Genomic DNA, 21,679 nt, shown 5'->3' with positions numbered 1-21,679 from the left:
TGTCAGGAGGAAGTCCAGTGCAGTGATTCGTGGTGGAGAGAGCCCACACCAGCAGCCTGAGAAGATTCCTGTTTTGCAAAGTGGGGCCATGCCAACCAGCAAAATGTCTGCTGCAATACCTGCACTTGGGGATACATAGGCTAGGAAGTTTTCTAAGCAAGAAACATGACTGGGATGTCTGAGATGTGTTGGCTCTTTTTCCTGCTCAATGTGTGGACAGGTTTGTGTTCTAGACATTAACTTAACACTTCCTTTTTCTCATGTGGATGGAGTACCAGTCACTGGCTCCCATTAAGCAAGGAGGCCATATTCCATCACCTCTCCTCTTGTGCTCTGCCTGCTAATGTGGCGTTTCTCTTGTGCCAGTTCTGCCTAAGAGTGCTCTTGTAAGATGTTCCTCATTGCAGGAAACATGCACGGATGAAAAACCCGTCAAGCTCTGATCCTTGGGAGTGTGTGCTGTGGACATTAGCGCCCCCACAGTCCTTAGGAGAGGGTGGGAGGAAAGCCTGAAGGGAGGAAAGGAGTGAGGAGATGGTTCTCACCTTGAGAAAAGCTAAAGGTCCTGATATTTAGGACCCATTACAGGATGTCATATATTTCATCCTGGAAGATAATAAAGTGCTTCTAAAAGCATTATGACTTATGGAAGAATCAGGCAATCCACAGCCACCTTTCTGTTAATGTGGCTTTGAGAAATGGAATAATTTCACTGATTCCAACCACCCAGGCCATGGGGTGGAGTGATAAACATATTTCTCTCGAAAGAGCTAATGCAAAAGAAGAGTAGAGGGGAAAGAGCTCAAAGACAAGTGGCAGGTCCTTGAAATGGATTCTGGAGGACTTAGAGGAAGCATTTTCCTCTACAATGCAACCAATATTCAATTTAACATTTATTTCAGTAAATCACTGGATTCCTCTTTTAGCCCATTAGAGTAGTGACTCACTGGATGGGATCAGAGTGTGAGGTTCGGAAACTCTAGAGGGTCAGAATATATTCACTCAAGGCAGTAGATACTCAGGAACATCTGTACAATAATTGGCAGTAGTTCCAGATATGAAAGAGAAATGTAAAAGGTACTCATGAATGAGTAAACACCAACTACAGAGGCCTGTGCTTCACAGCTCCAGGCTGTTCTCTTATCATTCTACATATTTTTTTTCCGTTTTATTTTTGTCTTATTTTCTTTCTTTCTTCTTCATTCTTAGCAAGTGCAAATGAGGAAGAGAATTTTTTTTTCTTTTCTTCTTAATTCCTATTTTTTGAAGAGCTATAGATATAGAGAAACACTCTCTGAGAAAAGGATCTGTTCTCAACTATTTTCTGGAAATTTTTATAAGTCATCAATAGTACACAGAAAGACCTAAAAACTCATTCATTCAATCAGTATTTACTGAGCACCTATTATTGTGAGTGGTTATTTTGCTGAGAGCAACTAAAACATTTTAATATATTTATTTTTGAAAAATATTTGTAACTAACAATTTATTAAATAACATTCAGAGCCAAACATTAAGTAAAATGAGGAAGAAAGAGAGTAAAGGAATCCTGAAGCTGGTTTTGTTTTGAGAATATATTCTGTTGCAAGTAAATTTAGCTTTGGTTTTCTTGATCTCTGAGGCTATGGGAAAGGCAAAGTCTAAGGATCACCTTAAGTGGGAAGCATAGGAGAAACTTCTGCATCTAATACCTCAAAAGGCCATGTACTCAGAGTAATATAAAACACAAGTAAGCACATACCAGTCACCAGCCAATTACTAGCACACAATCTTTGCCAACAACACAATAAGACAAAGGCTTCAGAAAACATTTATCAGATATAGAATATAAAAAAAATATATAATTAGTACTAAGAAAGCAGAGACAAATTACTAAAAGAGTTAAAGGTTATACAAATATAAAAGCAGAATTAAGAAACAAATAGAACTTTTAGAAATAACATATAACTCAATGGATAGGTTTAAAAGTCAATTAGATAAAAAGATGGAAAAATTTTGTGAGCTGGAAGATGTATCTGAAGAGAAGCAAAGAGATGCAAAGTATTTTAAAAGTTAAATTAACATGAGAAAGGAATAAGTTTTAATACATGCCTAATTAAGTTTCAAAAAGAAACAAGAGATGACAAAACTGACATAGTTATTGAAAAGCATAGCAGTTGAGAATTTTCCAGAACTTTGTTAGTACCAATTTTCAGATTTATGAAGCTAAATGATCCTAACTGGGAAAATTAATACCTAGACACACGGAACTGCAGAATCTAAAAGACATAAACATATTAAAGAACCAAAAGAAAAATGAGAACCTCTAATGGTTTGATAAATTGACAGCTAACTTCTCAATAGCAACAACAAAAGTCAAAGACTGTGATAATATTTTCAATGTGCTCAGAGAAAATAACTGTCAACCAAGATTGCATGTTAATCAAAGTAATTTTCAAGAAAGAGGATAAGATGATGATATTTTTGGGAAACAAAACCAATAGTTCACTATCAACATATCTTCTTTGAAGGGACTTTTAAGAGACATAATTCACAAAAAGGGAAAGTGATCCCAGATGTTAGCTTAGAGAAACCAGAATATATTATAAGCAAAAAGAAATGGTAATATGTGGATAAATATAAATAAACTTTGCATAAAATGATAGTGATAAATTCTTCATGAGCTTAAAAAAACAAATAAAAAAACAATAAAACAAACAAGTTAAAATTAGAAGGATATTTGGTTTAAGATTGTCTACAACTTATGGAATGTTTAGTTGAAGGTAAAAATATTGATTTAGATTTGATAAATTATATTTGAATGCTCAAAAATATACAGAAGCCATTAAGTTAATATAAATAGGTCATAAAACTTATTTAGTAGAGGGGAAAACTTTAATGAAAAACGCAAACAAGTATTCTAAAAGGAAGCAATAAAGGAAAGGAAAAATAAAACATAAAATGTGGGGCAAGTAAGAATCACAAATTAAAAAGCATTTGTAAGTTCATATAAATAAGTATAGTAAATGTAAATGATTTTTATGATCTAGTTAAATGACTAAGATTGCCAATTTGAGAGAAAGGGAAAGAATGAGCAGTAAAAGAGTCAGAAAGTGGGAGAAGAAAAAGAAGAGCAAGAATACGGAGGACGAAGAAGAAGAGAGGCAGGGGGAGGGAGAGGAAGAGGAGGGAAAAGAATGGGGAAAGAAATATGAGCAGAAGAAGATAAAGAGGAGAATAAGAATAGGAAGAAACAAGGAGAAAAGGGAAGAGAAAAACACAAGAACAAGAAAAAATTTTAAAAGGTTAAAAAAAAGGGAAATAATAAACCAAGAGGAGATTAACCAAAAGAAAGATGGTATAGCTATCCTAATATAAGATAAAATAAACATTGTCATTATGGAAGATAAAGAGTATCAGTATATAGTGATAAAAGACTTAATTTTAAAACTGTATGTACCTAATAGCAACTTAGAACATGTAAAGTCAAAATTGAAGAAACAATTAGGAGATATAAACAAAGCCACTATTATGGCAGCATATTTTAAGGCCTCTCATACCGTAATTGACAGAGCAAGCACAGAATAAACATTAAAATCAGAAGTTTTGAAGCAATATAAATAATATGCATAATGTAATGGCCATATGTAGACTAATGTACCAATAACTACAGAAAACACAATATTTTTAGGTACTCTTAAAGCACTTATGAAAATTGACTATCCTGAATTACAAAAAATGTATTTATGAATTTCAAACTTTTAATGTTATAAATTCTTCAACAAAAATACAGCTAAAAAAAATAACTAAGTTAGAAATCAAAAATTTAAGAAGACATGCATTTGGGAATGTAAAAACATACTTCTAAATATCTTATAAGTCAAAGTGAAAAAGTATTGAGGAAAATAGAAAATATTTAGATTTCAGTGATAATAAAATATTACATATTACAAAACTATGGGATACAGCTAAATTGTAGCATTAGACATTTTATTAGAAGTGAATAAATTTTAAGCCGGGCTCGGTGGCTCAGCCTGTAATCCTGCACCTTGGGAGGCTGAGGTGAGTGGATTGCCTGAGCCTGCGGGTTCGAGACCTGCCTGGGCAACTTGGCGAGACCTCATCTCTACAATAAATAAAAAATGAGCTGGGTGTGGTAGAGCACACCTGTAGTTCCAGCTCCTTGGAAGGCTGAGGTGGAAGGACCGCTGGAGCCCAGCAGGTCAAGGCTGGGAACGGCCACTGCACTCCAGTCTGGGTGATAGAGTGAGACTCCAACTCAAAAAAAATAAAAAATAAAAAGAAGTGAATAAATTTAAATGTCTCACCACAACATTGATGTGAGGTGATAGATATGTTAATTAATTTGATTTAATCACTCTATATTGTATGCATAAATCAAAACATCACACTGTACCCCATAAATGTGTGTAATTATAATTTATCAATTATGAATATTATTAATAAAAAAGATAATAATAGCTAAAAATTAATGAGTTAAGTGCCTACTTGAACAAATTAGAGAAAGAACACCATCCAAAAATATATAGAAGGAAGAAAATAACAAAACAGCAGAGATTAAGAAGGTAACAAATAATATAATTAAGGGTCTATTGAAAAAGATTGTTTTCTGAAAGAAAAAATATGAAAATTTTCTAGTAAAATTGGTCAAAGAAATGAATACAAAATTAGCAATATTTGAAATAAATGATCCATAATTATTGATAATATGGTATGAAAAACTTTATGTCAATATACTTGAAAACATATAAAATAGAATCTCCCAGAAGGAAAAAAAATAGAACTTTCAATCCTGAATTAGAAATAAAAAGAAAATCGGAATAGTTTTCTAAACCCCCAAAGAAACTGAATGCCCTGCAAAGAAAACATCAAATCCAAGTGGTATTAAAATGATGTGCTACCAAACATATGAGTTATGAATAGTTTGAATCTCACATACATACGCCATTTCAAAACACAGATAAAGTGGGAATATTATCCAACACAATTTGCAAATTCTTAACACCACAACCTGGCAAGGATAACATGAAAAAAATCAGATTATATCTATAACTCACTCATGAATGTAGGTGTAAAATTCTAAACAAAAAATAAAATAACACTAACATTGTAATCATCTTACAAACATTGCCAGATATCAGGGAGTATCATAAAGTTACCTACATGCATTGTCAAACATGCTGATTCTGGCAGGAGTCAAAGTGGAGGAGTAAGCGGGAGAGCCTTACCCCTGGCGAATTGTGGATGACTGTGGTGGGGCCTTTACAATGGATACCATTGGTGGTAGTATCTTTCATGTAATCAAAGGTTTTCGAAATTTTCCAGTGTGAGTAAACCACAGACTACGAGGAAGTTTGATAGCTATTAAAACCAGGGCTCCACAACTGGGAGGTAGCTTTGCCATTTGGCGAGGCCTGTTTTCCACTATTGACTGCAGTATGGTTCAAGTCAGAGGGAAAGAAGATCCTTGGGACTCCATCACAAGTGGTGCCTTAACAGGAGCCATCCTGACAACAAGAAATGGGCCAGTGGCCATGGCTGGGTCAGCCACAATAGGTGGCATTCTTCTAGCTTTAATTGAAGGAGCTGGTATCTTGTTGACAAGATTTGCCTCTACACAGTTTCCCGATGGTCCTCAGTTTGCTGAAGATCCCTCCCAGTTGCTTTCCTCACCTTTTGAAGACTGTGGAAAACATCAATAGGACTTCTTTCCCAGGATTTCTTTAACAGAATGAGTAATAGTTTGAGAAGGATTTCAGAATATCAAGTTACAACCTGTTTTTAAAACCATAGGTGAGACAACTATGGCCAATAGGCTATGAAGAGACATTTAGCACTTTTTTCTATTAAAGGAGCGTAAGGGGAGGGGTGCTAAAAGTTAATGTATTTATTTGTTCACACTTGAATTGCATTTGTGATCAGAATAAATGTCTAATACCAATAAAAGAAAATAAGTAAGTGCTTTAAAAATGAAGGACAAAAACCAAACAAACAAAAAACATGCTGATTCTTTCTGTTTCTGGGCACATAGTAGAATTTCACTTCCCTACACCCTTGTGGTTAGATTATAGATTTTCCTTTTTTTAAAATTTAATTTTTTTTTAATTTTAAGGATGTGGAGTACAAGTCAGGTCTACAAAAAAGATGCAAATGTTTATTGCAGCACTATTCACAATAGCAAAGCATGGAACCAACCATGCAGCCCATAGTTTTTTCAATGTAAGTTTTTTGGCCAATAGAAAGTAAACAGAGGGGCTGCGTGACAATTCAAGTCAGATGCTTCAAGAACCGTAATGCAATGTCCCATATCATTTCCACTGCCCTTCTCCCCGTAATTGTCACTCCCAAACAGTGGAGAAGCCATCAGCCTGAGTTCCTTTGGAAAGTGAGATAGAGCAGACTCCATACATCACACAATGGACATTAGCATTATTGAGAAATAAACCTTTGTTATTTTGAATTACTAAAACTTAGAGGTTGTTTGTGATTGCAGTATATCCTAAACTATTCTGCCTGGTAAGAAGTCTTATATGAAAAAAGAATCTACTTTGTGACCAAGATAAATTAATTACAAAAACATAGATATTGTTTTTTGTTTGTTTGTTTGTTTTTGTTTTAGAGTTGGAGTAAAACTCTGTCACCCAGGCTGGAGTGCAATGGCACACTCATGGCCACCCCGGCGTCAACCTGCTGGCATTTGGCCATCCTTCCGCCTCAGCCTTCCAAATAGCCAGAACTACAGGCACGCGCTACCATACCCGGAGACAAGGTCTCGTCAAGCTGCCCAGGCAGGTCTCAAAACCGCGGGCTCAGGCAATCCACTCACCTCGGCCACCCAAAGTGCTGGGGTTACAGGCTCAGTCACAGAACCCAGCCCATAAATATTGTTTAACATTGGGAGACCAAAATTAGTGTCACCCACCACCATTGAGTTTAAGATAAAACACTGAGTTTAAGATAAAACATATATAATCATCTCAGTAAATGAAAAGTTTGATAACAAAATTTTTTTATGTGAAAGCTCTCGTAAGATTATTGATAAAAGACAACTTCCTTTGAGAAAAAAATATACACCTATATAAAGCCTCAAACAAACATGATACTTCACAGTAAATGTTGATAGTGTTCTCTTTAAAGTTAGTAAAAATGGCAAACATGCTCTCCATGATCATTTTTAATCACATAGATGACCTTAGAGCACTAAGGCAAGGGAAAAAAAATAAAAGACTGAAGGATTTGAAATAGAGATTGAAAAATATATTTACTCACAAGCGAAATTTATATTATCTCCTTGGTAGAAAATCCAAAAAGAACTTCAAATAAATTATTAGAATTAATAACTTAGGAAGATCTCTGAAATTAAATCAATTTTAAATAATTTGCATATTTTTTCAACAGAAATAAATATGTAAAAGTTCAAAGGGGGACCCCAAAACACCCAGAATTTATTTATAAAAACTTGTGCATTTATTCTTACATATTTAAACTTCATCCACCTTTAAAGTACTCTCTGTTTGATGCAATACACATATTGAGATGCTTTTTCCACTGCTCAAAAGGGTTTTTGAGCTCTTCGTTTTTTATGCGTTTTAGTGCTTTTGCAGTTTTTTTATTTCACTTCTTTCACAGTGGCAAAACGTTTCCCTTTGAGGACTTTTTTTACACAGAGAAACAAAAAAAGTCACTGGTAGTGAGATCAGATGAATACAGAGGGTAGGTCCTGAAGGTCATGCTGTTTTTGGCCCCAAACTGCAGAACAGTCAGTACAGTGTGGGCAGGTGCTTTGTCATGGTGGTAGAACCAGTCACCTGTTTGCTACAACTTGGGACATTACTCTAAAAAATCAATGAGGCAAACTTCTCAATATTGCCAGATAAAAACTTTGGTTGACCATTTGATCCGAAGAAACAAATTTTGAGTGTACTACAAGGGGCTCGCTCTCCAAAAAAAAAGAAAAAAGACAATTCTGGATTTTTTTGGTACACATGTCGTATTATTTTAAAGGAAATGCCATTTGCAAAAGTATCAAAATATGCCATACATAGGAATAAATCCAAAAAAAAAAACTATAAAAAAATATGCCATACATAGGAATAAATCCAACAAAAAACTATAAAATCATTGAAAAAAATCAAACAAGAGCTCAGTCAATGAAGAGTTATGTCATGTTCAAATATTGGGGAAGAAACAAAAATATAAAGATGTCAATTTAGTCCAAATTGACCTATGGATTCAGTATAATTTATGTAAAATTTAACTCTTTGTGTATGTATCAGTGAACAAGTTGGTTCCAAAATACACAGAGAGAAAAAACAAAAACAAAAATAAAAAACAAAGGAAAGGTAGTCAAGATAGTGCCAGCTATCAGTAATTATTATAAAATTACCTACATGTACATGCCAATGTGATATATGACCTACTTTCCAAAATATGAGGGAAGGTTCCCCAAAAAACAAAACTATTTTTTGGAGGATGGGCCCTTTGTAATATAGTCTTCCCTACAGTGTTGTAGGAACCTGTCGACATCAGCATACCAGCTAACTTTACTGTGAAAGGCTGTGTGATTTTTTTCTGCCCATTTCCTGATGGATGATTTACGAGCTCACCTACTCAAACTGCACTGAGTATTCAGCAGTTTTTGACCAAAAAGGGCATGACTCCTGTGCCCCACCCTCCCTATTAACCGATTTTACCCCAAGATACTTTTTTCCCCCAGGATGAAGAAAGTCTTTGAAGGAAAATGTTTTGCCGATGTGGAAAAGTTGAAACAAAAAAAATGGCAGAAGTACTAAAAAGCATCAAAATTGATGATTTCAAAATTTGCTTCAAGCAGTGAAAAAAGAGTCTTGATAGGTGTATTGCATCAAATGGAGAGTACTTTGAAGTTTAAACATGCAAGAATAAATACACAAGTTTTTGTAAATAAATTCTGTTTTGGGGGGTCACTCCTTGTAGTTCAATGGAAATAGTTTTTTAAATAAATTGCACTGAAACAATTAGTTTTCTACATTGTAAAAATATATTTGAACACCACCCTCACACCACACATAGCACGACAAAATCTCTAAGAAAAATAATAAAATAAAATAAACTCCAGTTGGATTTAAGACCAAAATGGGAAAGAAAAGACTATATTTAACTTTTTAGGATACTATAAGAGGTCAGGAAGTCATTATTTCTGGGTAAAGAATAAAATAGTTAAAAGTGCAAATCATAAAAAATGTCTCTTAAAACCTCTTAAAGTATGATACGCATACTTCAAACAGATTTTATTTAAAATAGCAACTAGATTAGGAAGCAGACTCTTCCCTGGAATGCTTCCCATCCCATGTCCATATGACAAAATTTCTCCCCTATTCAAGTTGTTGCTCTAAGTCACCTAGTCAATAAGTCCTGTCCTGATCACCATATTGAAAATGATAATTCCCACATCAGACTCCAGGTCTTTTTCATACTGTCATATTGTTTAAATTTTTTTTTCTATAGTACTCATCATGATTTTTTTTAAATTTCAAGTTAGAGTATTGCTCTGTTGCCCAGGATGAAGTGCAGTAGTCCAGTTATAGCTCACCACAGTTTCCAACTCCTAAGCTCAAGTGATCCTCTTCAGTATCCTGAGAACCTGGGAGTACAGGTGCGTGTCACCATGACAAGATACTTTTTCTATTTTTTTGTGAAGACAGGGTCTCGCTATGTTGCCCAGGCTGGTCTCAAACTCTTGGTCTCACTCCTCTTGTCTCAACCTCCCAAAGCACTGGGATCGCAGGTTTGAGCCACCATGTACAACCCCATCTCTTAAAGACTACATAATTTACCTATTCCTTCTGCATTTTTTTTATTGTCCATCTCTCATTATGAAATTTAGTTCCAAGAAGTCGAAAATCATCATCAATTTTATTTACTAACTTGTCTCAAGCAACTAGTATGTACTCACTAAGTAACTGTTGACTACATAACTATATCCAAAAAATAAGTTTGCCTGCAATTAATTAAAACAAAGTTCCCAGCGTGATAAAAAATGGAAAAGACAAGTTTTCAGAGTAGAAAAAATTTCTTAACCATATTGCTCATCATGAAAATGCAAATTAAAGTCACAATGAGATACACTATGTATCCACTAGCATTGCAAAAATTAAAATTTGACATCGGTTAGGGACAATGATATGACAGAACTAGACTACACTACCTGTGGAGGGACACCTTGATAAAAAGATCTCATGATTCAGCAATTCCACTCTAGTTTTGTATTGAGTATACATGTGCAAGAGGAAAGTATACAACAGTCTACAAGAATACTAATAGCAGTCTTGTTGATGCTAGCAAAAAACAAACAAAATCCAGAAAACAAGGAACAACAATAAGGCCCATCAATGATGAGTGTGTTCAATAAATTTAAGTGTTTTCATTCTTTAGAATAGTATACAGTGAAAACAAATGCATATAGGCCTTATAAGTCATAATGAAGGAATATCAGACTATAATATTGAGTAATAAAAGCAAGTAACATATGAGTGTGTGTATATATATATGTTAATTCTATCCCAGCTTAACAACACATAAAAAAAGATTTTATTGTTTAAGGTCATACACGTGTGGTAAAACTAAAGAAAATCCAGGGGAAGCTTGGCATGAGTGATTCTGTGCTATTATTTTTATTCTTTACATGTCTTCAATTTTTATTTTGTTTCTGTTTTGAGTTTATGTCTCCTCTGTTGCCCAGGCTGGAGTGCAGTGGAATGCTCATGGCCACTGCAACCTTGACCTGCTGGACTCAGGCAATCCTTCCACTTCAGCCTTCCAAGTAGCTGGAAATACAGATGCACACCACCGCGACTAGCTAGTTTTTGTGATTTATTGTAAAGGTGAGGTCTCGCCAAGTTGCCCAGACTGGTCTTGAACCCACAGACTCAGGTAATCCAATCGCCTCGGCCTCCCAAAGTGCTGGGATCACAGGCTGAACCATAGAGTCTGGCCATGTCTTCATATTTTTATCAACTTAACTTTCAATATAAACATGTTTTTAAAACATGACAATAATTGCATTTGATAAATGTTAACCATTGATAAAAATTTTCTTAGGTCACATCTGACAAAGAAACTGTACTGTAATCATCTTAGATTACCAGATGAGGTGTGATTTTTGTGGAGTCTATTTGGTTTTATGTGGGGTCATTTGGATGAGCATGAATATAGTAAATACTCTCATTTAACATGTTACTCTCAGATTTCAGAAAATCATACAAAGCAATATAAAGAGCAATGGCCACCACCACAAAATCCTGAAAATTATCAGCTGGAAAAATCAGTGGAAATCCCGGAGAAGCCAGGGGGAAAGTCGTTCCAGTGCATTGAAAGAGCTTTGACATCATATCTTAGAAAATGCCAATAGAAGATGAGGAATTTGCCACAAAATAAAAAAAACCAACATGCCTTGTATTCAGTAACCAGAGGTAGACATGAAGTGAGCATAGGTGAGTCAATTAGTATCTGTGTGGGCAAAAAAAGGTAGGAAAAAGAGGCACAGAGCATGTCCAGGGGACCCAAGGGTTCCAATCAAGCATACACAAAACATTTCCTAAGGGTTAGGGGCTCATCCTGACATTCAGGGTTTGTACCTCTGTGTTTTGGTAGTTGATGAAGAAAAAATGGGAATTCACCATGAAAACAGAATTCCAGAATCCTCTTGAGTTCAGAGAAGCAGAAATAGCAGAACTACACAGAGAATCACGTAAAGAAGTCAATTAAGTAAGAAGCAATGGAAATCTGGGCCAGCAGAGGAAAAGACAGCATTTAGGGTATGAAGCTGAAAACTGACCCAGACACATCCTCTTCCACAAGCATCTCCTGCAAGATACAGGCATAGGTCTTACACAGATCATTTAAAGTGTATTCCTATGTATTTATCATGCCTGATGCTTTTGTAAATGGGAATTTGATTTTGAATTTCCTAAAAGATTTCACTTTTTCCATATGAAGTAGCACATTTTTTCTTGTACCATTCTATTCACTGAATTCTCTTTGGAGTATATATTCATTTTTTTTAAATGCAAAGTTATCAGCAAATAGGAATAGTTTACCTCCTCCTTTTCAATTTTATTCAGTTAATTTCTTTCTTTTTTTTTTTTTTTTTTTTTTTTTTTTTTTTTGAGTTAGAGTCTCACTCGGTCGCCCAGACTGGAGTGCAATGGCCGCTCCCGGCCACCGCAGCCTCGACCTGCTGGGCTCCGGCGATCCTTACGCCTCAGTCTTCCAAGTAGCCAGAATTACAGGCATGAGCTACCACGCCCGGCTACTTTTTTTTTTTTTTGATTTATTGTAGAGATGAGGTCTCGCTGCCCAGGCGGGTCTCGAACCCTTGGGCTCAGGCAATCCACGCACCTCAGCCTCCCAAAGGCGCGGGATTACAGGCTGAGCCACCGAGCCCGGCTAATTTCTTAATTTAATTGCCTTTTCAAGTTTAAGGTTAATAATTTTGATAAAAATGAATGTTCTTTGCATTTTTTTCTATTTTGAGGGAATCACCTATAACATTTAGGGTACATTTTTATCATTTTAAGGTAACATCAATTCATTTATATTTTAGTGAACTTCTTGAACACATCAACTTTTATCAAATGTCCCTTGGAATCTGTGGAGGCAATCACCTGAGTTTTGTTCTTTCGTTTATTTATATGATAAATTATGTAACTAGATTTCATGACATTAATAACCTGTTTTCCTGGCATAAGATCCACTTTTTTTTTTTTTGAGTTGGAGTCTCACTCTGTCGCCCAGACTGGAGTGCAGTGGCTGTTCCAGGCCACCGCAGCCTTGCCCTGCTGGGCTCCGGCGATCCTTCTGCCTCAGCCTTCTGATAGCCAGAATTACAGGCATGCGTTACTATGCCCGGCTATTTTTTGATTTATTGTAGAGATGAGGTGTCGCCAAGTTGCCCAGGCAGGTCTCGAAACGGCAGGCTCAGGGAATTCACTCACCTCAGCCGCCCAAAGGCTCGGGATTACAGGCTGAGCCACCGAGCCCAGCTAAGATCCACTTTTTAAAATGTTATTCTGAAACCGGTATGTTGTGATCTTATTTAGGATCTTTGTATTAATATTCATAAGTGATACTGGTTTGTAGTTTGCTTTTTTTATGAACTCATTTTCAGTTTTAGTATTAATGTTATAATCAACAAATAAAAATATGGAAGTATTGGGATATTCTACTCCTTAAAAGTGAACATGTCTACATCTGAAGACAGCAGATATGGGCAAATGTGGAACAAAAAAAAAGGCAGACTCTTCCTTTTTTTTGTTTCTATTTTTCAACAGTTTTGTTGAGATAAAAGGTATATACCATAAAGTTCACCCACATAATGTGTACAATTCAATGATTTTTTTAGTACATTTCAAGAGTTGTGCAACCATCACCATAATCTAATCATATAACATTGTTGATATGCCAAAGGAAACACCAAACCAATCACTCCCCCATTTCACTCTTTCCCGCCAGCTCTAGTTCTAATTTATTTTATATATATATGTATATTCCATTTACGACATGATTTATTAAAGATTTTACACAACACATGGTGTTTTGTGAATAGCTTCTTTCATGCATATTGTTTTTGAAGTTCATCCATGTTGTAGCATGTATCAGTACTTCATTTTTTTATATTGCTGAATAATAGCCATTGTATGGATATACCACATTATCTTTATCAGTTTATTAGTTGATGGACATTTAGGTTGTTTCTACTTTTGGTTATCATAAATAATGCTACTGTAAACATTTGTGTACAAGTTTTTTGTGGACATATGTTTTTGTTTTTCTTATTTATATACCTGCACAGGTAGAGAGAATTTGAAGGGCTTGGTGAAAGTTCAATAGGAATTTTAGAAGTTGAGATCCTTTGGGGAAGGTCTAAAGAACTGGAGAATATTTAATATCAAATTTTTTTTCCTGTTTTCTTTTTAAAAATTATATATAAATTTTTAAATTTTTATTTTAAAGGTGTGGCGTACACTTCAGGGTTAGGTATACAAATGTTTATTATGTAGGTACCCTTGTTGATGAGGTTTGCCCCCTTCCCTGGAAGATTCCAACTAGATATCAGAGGGCTGGATTATATGATAGCTCTGTATTTAACATTTCAATAACTCCCAAACTGTTCTCCAAAGCAACTGCACTACTTTATATTTGCGCCAGCAATGTTTGGTTTCAATTTCTCCATGTCCTCACCCACACTTGGTATTGCTTGTGATTTTGATTGTAGCCATTCTGGTGTGTGTGAAGTTGCATCTCATTATGGTTTTGATTTGTTGTCTTCCTAGAGACTAGTGATGTTGGCATCTTTTCGTGTGTTTATTAAAAATTTGTACATTGTCTTTAAAAAATGTCTATTCAAATACTTTACCCATCATTACTTGTCTTTTTATTATTGATTTAGAAGAGTACTTCATATATGCTGGATACATGTTCCTTATATATATTATTTGAAAATATTTTCTCTCAGTACATAGGTTATCTTTTCACATTCTTGCTGTTGTCCTTTGAAGCAAATCATTCTAAAATTGTGATTAAGTTCCATTTGCCAATCTTCTCATTTATCATCTGTGTTTTTGGTATTATAGCTAAGAAATCATTGCTAAACCCAACAAACATTCACTCCTATGTTTTTATCTAAGAGTTTTACAATTTTAACTCTTATATTTAGGTCTACAATCAACTTTGAGTCAATTTTTGTATGTGGTGTTATACAGGAGTCCAACTTCATTCTTTACATGTGGATGAATATTGATTTGTCTTAGAGATAAACTTTTGTTAAATTTTGTTTATATTTGAACATGGGAATGTATTTAGAAAAAGATTTGGTTAAGTAAAAAGAGAACCACCCTATTCTCAAAAAAATACAGAAATACAGAGAATAAAATCCTTATTCTGTTGATGTCATAAGAAAATAGGTAAAATTTGGTGACCCAGAAGTTGATGTACTTTTATTATTTTTTTCAAAATACCAAAACTATTCATTAAATGAAGTGTTATTTAATAATATACTTTTTAAAAATAGCTCACAATATAGCTATAAAATGGAATACTCTATAGTCACTAAAAAAAGGTGTCTACATGCATAAAGGTGTCTAAATGGAAAAGCTCCAAAATATGTTAAGTAATAAAAGTGAGTTGCAGAAACATGTTTACATCTTGCAAACATTTGTGTTAAAAATATACATGTGGGAGTGCCAAAAATATATATACATTTTAAGTATGACATTTGCTCAAAAGATGGAGTTAATCAAATGAATGCTAGTGTCATCATGCGACAGGCAGGACAGTCAAAGAAAATGGCAGAAGCACGGTTGAATGAACATCATGCTACACATTGCTACCATAATTCAATTCAACTTCAAAAAGTAATAGATAATACATTTTTGGCACCTCTGTATATAATACAAATGCATGTAAATGTACATAATTTTTTTTCCAGGCTATATCCAGAATGATAGTCAAGAAATTGGCAAAATGTTTGCCTTAAAAGAGTAACGGGTGGCAGGGGAGTCAATACAGAAACAGAAACTTACTTTTCACTCAATGCCATTTTGTTCCTTGTAAATTTTGAAATGCTTATATCTCACTATTTAGAACTTAATAAAGTTAACAAGATGGCTTATTAACTTAACTAAATTTTAATAGAAAATGTCTTTACCAAGTTTTCTCTGAGATGTTGACTGTAGGACTCCAAAATATTTCCTACTAATATGACTATACAAATGATTCCAAAACAGCTACCAATCCAAACTTCCTGAACATTCTGTCACTGCAGTCAGAGCCCTCTCAGTATTGAACAACACTCAAAAAAATATCCAGAGAGAACATATTATACAGTATTCCTCTTAAAGGGAACGTAGTGCATTAGCATATACTTATTCACAAATCTGAGAACATTCAAACAAAAAGTTCACCTCGAATTTTGAGAAAAGTATATTACATGGTGGGTAGCAAACTCACAAAGCCCAAGGAGTCATAAATCATATTCTTAATCAAGAAGACACTAGATATTTATAGACTTCACTGAAGGGAAGCTATGGATACTTGAGAGGATATTTTCCAACATTCTTTTGAAGTTAATGCCAGAGAGCAAATAATTTACTCCCAATAATATGTTATTTTACCTGTCACTGTCCCTATCAGCCAGCTGGTTTAATGGACCCACTGATTTGGCCTGACATGGCATTCCCTCATGTTCTCAAACCAGTTTAGAGGTAATATTAAAATATTCCCTCAATTATAGCCATTTCACATGATACCTGTTACCTTTCTGGAAAACAAAACAAAACAAGAAAAAAAAAAGCTCTTTGTATTTATTAACAGTTCCTCAACTGCCCTGGGATTTTAATCTATCTGATTATTGTACATTGAGAACTATTCTTTACCACCTTTTGCATTTTATTTTAAAGATTAAAAAAATAAAGATAAAATGTTGATGTGAGTGTAGCACGCTTGGGCTGTAAAAGACCAAATACACCTGTCTTAGACATTCTTATGTTTTGTAATCAATTTATTCCAAAGTATAGAAATGCTCATATTTTATAGCAGATACTTAACAACAAATGGCTGATTTCTTTGAATTGGAAGCCTGACCTTCTCAACTGCAGATTGTGGAAACACTGGCAAATTAGTTTCAAAGAAGCAAATAAATTTACAAATGAAGCTACTTGTTGGTAAGTTCCATGGTAGAAAACAAAGAGAGGGCTTCTGTACATGTTTTTCACCCTACTGCTGGGTCCGTCCATCTAAAGGCTGTGATTGATGATGTCACCAAAACAAAGGAGTGCATTTAGTCTAATAAGCCAACTTGAAGAGACATTGAAAGGTTGAAATTATGTATGGCAGAAGACAATTATGCAAGCTAAATGATTCTTTAATTAATAATGAGATCCATCACAGGCTAAAGAGAAAGACTTATAGGATGGAAAGCTTTGTGATTTACTCTGTGTGTCCAAATGTGCCAACAGTGTATATATTTTGGGATATAAATGATATATGCACAGTGTGGGTGCCATGGCATCAAAATCTATGTGCTTGTTGTCTGAGCTCATGACTCATTCATACGCTGGGTAGGTGGATGTCTAGAATGTATTAATTGTTTCTTAAGAGACAGAATACATTGCTTGGTTCCTGAAGCCATATGGTTTTGTTATTAGAAAAAAATGTTCATTGATATGTAATTTATGTTCCCTTCTTTTCTTTTTTTCAGTTGGAGTCTTGCTCTGTCACGCAGGTTGGAGTGCAATGGCATGCTCATGGCCACCCCAGTGTCGACCTGCTGGGCTCCGGCGATCCTTCTGCCTCAGCCTTCCAAGTAGCCAGAACTACAGGCACACGCTACCATGCCCAGCTAATTTTTTATTTATTGTAGAGACGAGGTCTCGCCAAGTTGCCGGTCTGGTCTTGAACCCACGGGCTCAGGCAATCCACTCGCCTCGGCCTCCCAAAGTGCTGGGATTACAGGCTGAGCCACCGATCCTGGCCTATATTCCCTTATTTTCAAAATGTGAGTAGTTGCTTTATACTAACTTGATTTAAAAATTTTTTAGACATTAAATAAAACCACAAAACTACCCATATATCAATATTCATGTAAATGCAAAAAATTTAAAAAATGGTATTGAGTCTACTTTTAAATGTTTCTCAAACTCTGGATCAACATCTGCTTCTAACTCACTAGTTACATTTTATTTTAAATTTTAGGTGTTTTAGAACAGCAGTTGTTTTCAAACTGTGTTACATGGAACACTAAGTGTTAAATAGGCCTCTCTCTCCCCTCCCCGCTTTAGAAACTACAAACCATGGAAAATAAGGGAAACAAGGAGACAGAACTCCAACCCAAAGAGCTGCAGCTTTTTAGGGGAGGAAAGGGGGATTTATTTTTATGGTTTATGTAAACAAGGAACTTTATATTTATAAATAGCTTTTAAATCATCATTTCAAAAATATTCCTGAATCAAAACTGAAGTTAGTTTCTTACCTCATATGATACACAATAAAATTTCACATAAAACTCATACTGTGAAAGCATAAAAAAGATCTTTGGAGAATTTTTAAAATAATTTTGAATTATTAAAGCAAAGCCTATATATGTATACACACACACCACACACACACACACACACACACACACACTTTGCCAGATTAAAAAGAAACTTCTGTATAATGCAAAACAACATAAAAATGTTAAAAGAGAAAGTTATAAGAAAAATAGCATACTGGGAAGAATATTTTTAGCACTCATAACAGACAACAGACTACTATCCATAGTAAATACAGAGCTCTTACACATGTATTCAGGAGCAAATAACTAGATTTAAACAGCAAAGAATATTAACAAGTAGTGTATCAAAAAATGTAAATGATCAATAAACATAAGATGCCAAACTTACAACCAGGTGAAATGTAAATTTTATAAAATGTATTGTTTTTACTCTATTAAACTAACGAAAATATAAAACAAGACAGCTAATGTCCACTGTTCATGAGAGTGTGGAAAAACAAGCAATATTTTAAGTCTTTGTGGATATATGAATTTTAACATCCTTTTAAGAGGACAATATGGCACTAACTTTCAACTTTTGAAATATGCATAGACATTTATTCAGCAATTCCATTTCTAGTAATATATCTTAGAAAATACTTCAACGTATTATTATGTATTTATTTGTTTACTTGTTCATTTTTTTGTGATGGTTTTAAAACATTTCAGCAATTTCTATAGCACTCCTTTTTTCAAAAGATGAAGTTTTTTTTTTTCCCATTGAATGTTGTCAAGACTTTAAAATTGATGAATAATAGATGTATATATTTTGGGGATACAGGTATTAATTCGATGCATTCATATAATCAAGGTAATAGGGATATCCATCACCTTAAAAAATTATTTTTGCTTTTGTTAGAAGGACTTTGTGATGGCCTTCTAACCAAGAAAGTGTGGTGGTAGTGATGGTAGGCCCCAGAACAAGTAGCTTCTACCTGGTTCTCGTGTTCTTGGGTTGCTTATGGTGGGAAAGTTGGCTGCTATGTCATGAGGACATTCCAGTAGTCCTCTTTGGAAAAAGTGAGGTCTCTATGGAAAGGCCCATCTTGGAGAGAAGAAATGTCTCCCACTCACAACCAGCACCAATTTATTAACCTTGTTCATGAGCCACCTTAGCTTCTTGAGAACCAATCAAGTCTTCAAATGACTGCACTATCAATCAAGACTGCACCCTAATGAGAGACTCTGGACCAGAACCAGCCAGCTGGGCTGCTCCCAGATTTCTGACCAGCAGAAAAACTATGAGATGATAAAGATTTGTCATTATTTGTGGTCACTAATTTTAATGTAATTCACTGTGCCCAAGTAGATAGTAAATGTACAACATTTTATTGTAGCATTATTTGTCATAGTGAAAAATCAGCAACAATGTAAGTTTCCATCAATAAGGGTATGGTAGGAAAAATTGTGGCTAATCCATATTGTGAAACAGTATGTAACTGTTAAATTAATAAGATAACACGACATATTCTAAAATGAAACCTCTTCAGGAAACATTAAATGATGAACTAATAAAACAATATGAAATGCATTAATTTTTATATTAAAATGCAGTTAGATATGTATGTATATAATTTACATATACACCGACCTACCTATCAGGTGTCTGTAATTGCATGTGCATAATGCTTACAGAAACTTATGGAACAGAGAATTGTATTGAAAAAGGTAGCAAGGGGACATTTACTTTATATAATGCTGTGTATTTGGTATTTTTAAATTACAAATATGTTTTGTGCATCCATGTTTACTTTTAAAATTTTACTTTTAAGTAATGAAATAATGAAAAATAAAATAAGTATATTTTTAAGGGCTTTCACTGTTGATATCAATAATTATCAAGTACTACAAGACAAGAAATGAGATGAGTTAAAATGCATAATTTACTTTAATAGCTTTGTGACTATAAAATAGCAGGTGAAAGGATTGTTATAATTTTGATTCACGGCCAGGTAGCTTTTTGTCATTCTATGACAACAGTCTACTTGTTTGTCAAATGGAAGAGTGGATCTGGAAAAGTAAGCTGGGAAGGGAATGAGGATGACTTGGTCTAAATATCCCTCTTACCACTGGACAAAATCCAGAACCCATACCATATGCCAGATGAATTGCAGGTCGATAGTGACATCTTCATGTACAAAGGACAGCACATTAAAGAGTGGGATGATATAGATGTCTACCTGTGGGAGCTATTGATTGGATTTAATGCTAGGGCTTTTATCCCGTTAGACTGCATGTAATATGCTGAGGATTTCAGAAAAAAAATAATACATGGGCTGTCCCAAGAACTATGGGTCAAAAGGGAGTGGATAATAGAATTTGAATAAAAAGGAAAAATTGATTAGCTGATAGTGATTATTAGGCAAGATTATGGAAGGCAATATTACTAACTCGCAGGGCATCACTAAAGGATGTCCATCTCTTAATACAAAGCCATCAGAATCAAACTGAAGTACAAAAGCTGAAGACTCAAGTGAACAAGGCAAATTTTAATTGGAATTACAAATATCAGTTAGCAAAACATGGCTAAAAAGGCTCCTTGAGTGTATTTATGTAAAACCGTATGTCTTTCTTTCAAAGATTTCTTAAGAGGAGTTCCCCAAAAAATCTTTAATTCCAGTTTATAGATTTTTCTTATTTTAATGTTCTCATCTCTAGTGTAGGCATATTATAAATGGAATTAACTACATTGCTAATGCTTTTAATCTGATTTTACTGGTGCCTAGGGCTGATGACTAGGAATCAGCATGTGTGTCATTAAAAGAAAAATACAGTTATATAAAAACTAAATTATGTGTCCAAGTAAACATATTTGTCCATGTGCCTTATTTGTTATCCCAACTAGCTAAAGCACAGAGCCTTGACTGCAGGTCCTAAAAAATAAAATAGTTATAAAACATTTACTCTGGCTGCTGGAATAAAAAACTCTCACTTGACAAAAGAACTGGCAAGAATAGCCTGCAATGTTATGATGTATTTTTTTTGTTTATTACTCCTGAATTTGTTTCCCAGAACTAGGCATTTGTGGGACACTGCATGCATTTTAGTAAGACTATTCATATACAAGAAATAATTGACAGTATTTTAGTTCACTCAAGTCAACTGCTGAGCAATCAATTGGATTGCTGCACAGTCGATCTGAATTGGTTCTTCAGACAAGTGAAATATCAGTACTTACTAAGTACCCTTGATAGAAAGTCCTGTGTATGAGACCATGACTTTGGAGCTGGTGACAGATAAAGACAGAAATGTTAGGGTACATGGACTGAGAATTTTATATGAACAAATTGAAGGGAGAATGTAGTACCATCCCAAATATTAGAGCTGATTCCTGAAACCCCAGTGTACTCTTGTCTCAGCATGCATTGACTTATATTTACTTCAGAATATTTCCAGGTTGTAGACTATGTTAATCAGAAATTATTACTTTATGAATATCTCCTCTTCCCATTTTCTATGAAACCTGCTGCTAAGACTTACCAGTGACTTTGCCACCTGCTGAAATCCTGCCCTGACCACGTCTAGATGAGGGGCCCTGGTTGGTTTCTGCCCTATGATTATAATTGCTTTCTGAGTTTTTTAGCGGGAAGCAACTTTTCTTTTGTTGCC

General features: G+C 34.7%; 1 pseudogene across 1 annotated transcript; it reads left to right on the top strand.

Moving 5' to 3' along the window:
• Positions 1-5,177: 5,177 nt before the first annotated feature.
• LOC110595634 lies at positions 5,178-5,982 on the top strand (annotated as a pseudogene). Its single transcript, XR_002481956.1, has one exon. The product of XR_002481956.1 is annotated as a mitochondrial import inner membrane translocase subunit Tim17-A pseudogene (transcript).
• Positions 5,983-21,679: the final 15,697 nt, after the last annotated feature.

This window comes from Carlito syrichta, unplaced genomic scaffold (genome assembly GCF_000164805.1).
Source record: "Carlito syrichta isolate Samal-C Ts95f unplaced genomic scaffold, Tarsius_syrichta-2.0.1 Scaffold303185, whole genome shotgun sequence".
NCBI classification, from domain to species: Eukaryota; Metazoa; Chordata; class Mammalia; order Primates; family Tarsiidae; genus Carlito; species Carlito syrichta.
This window is presented reverse-complemented; position numbering and strand designations above follow the sequence as displayed.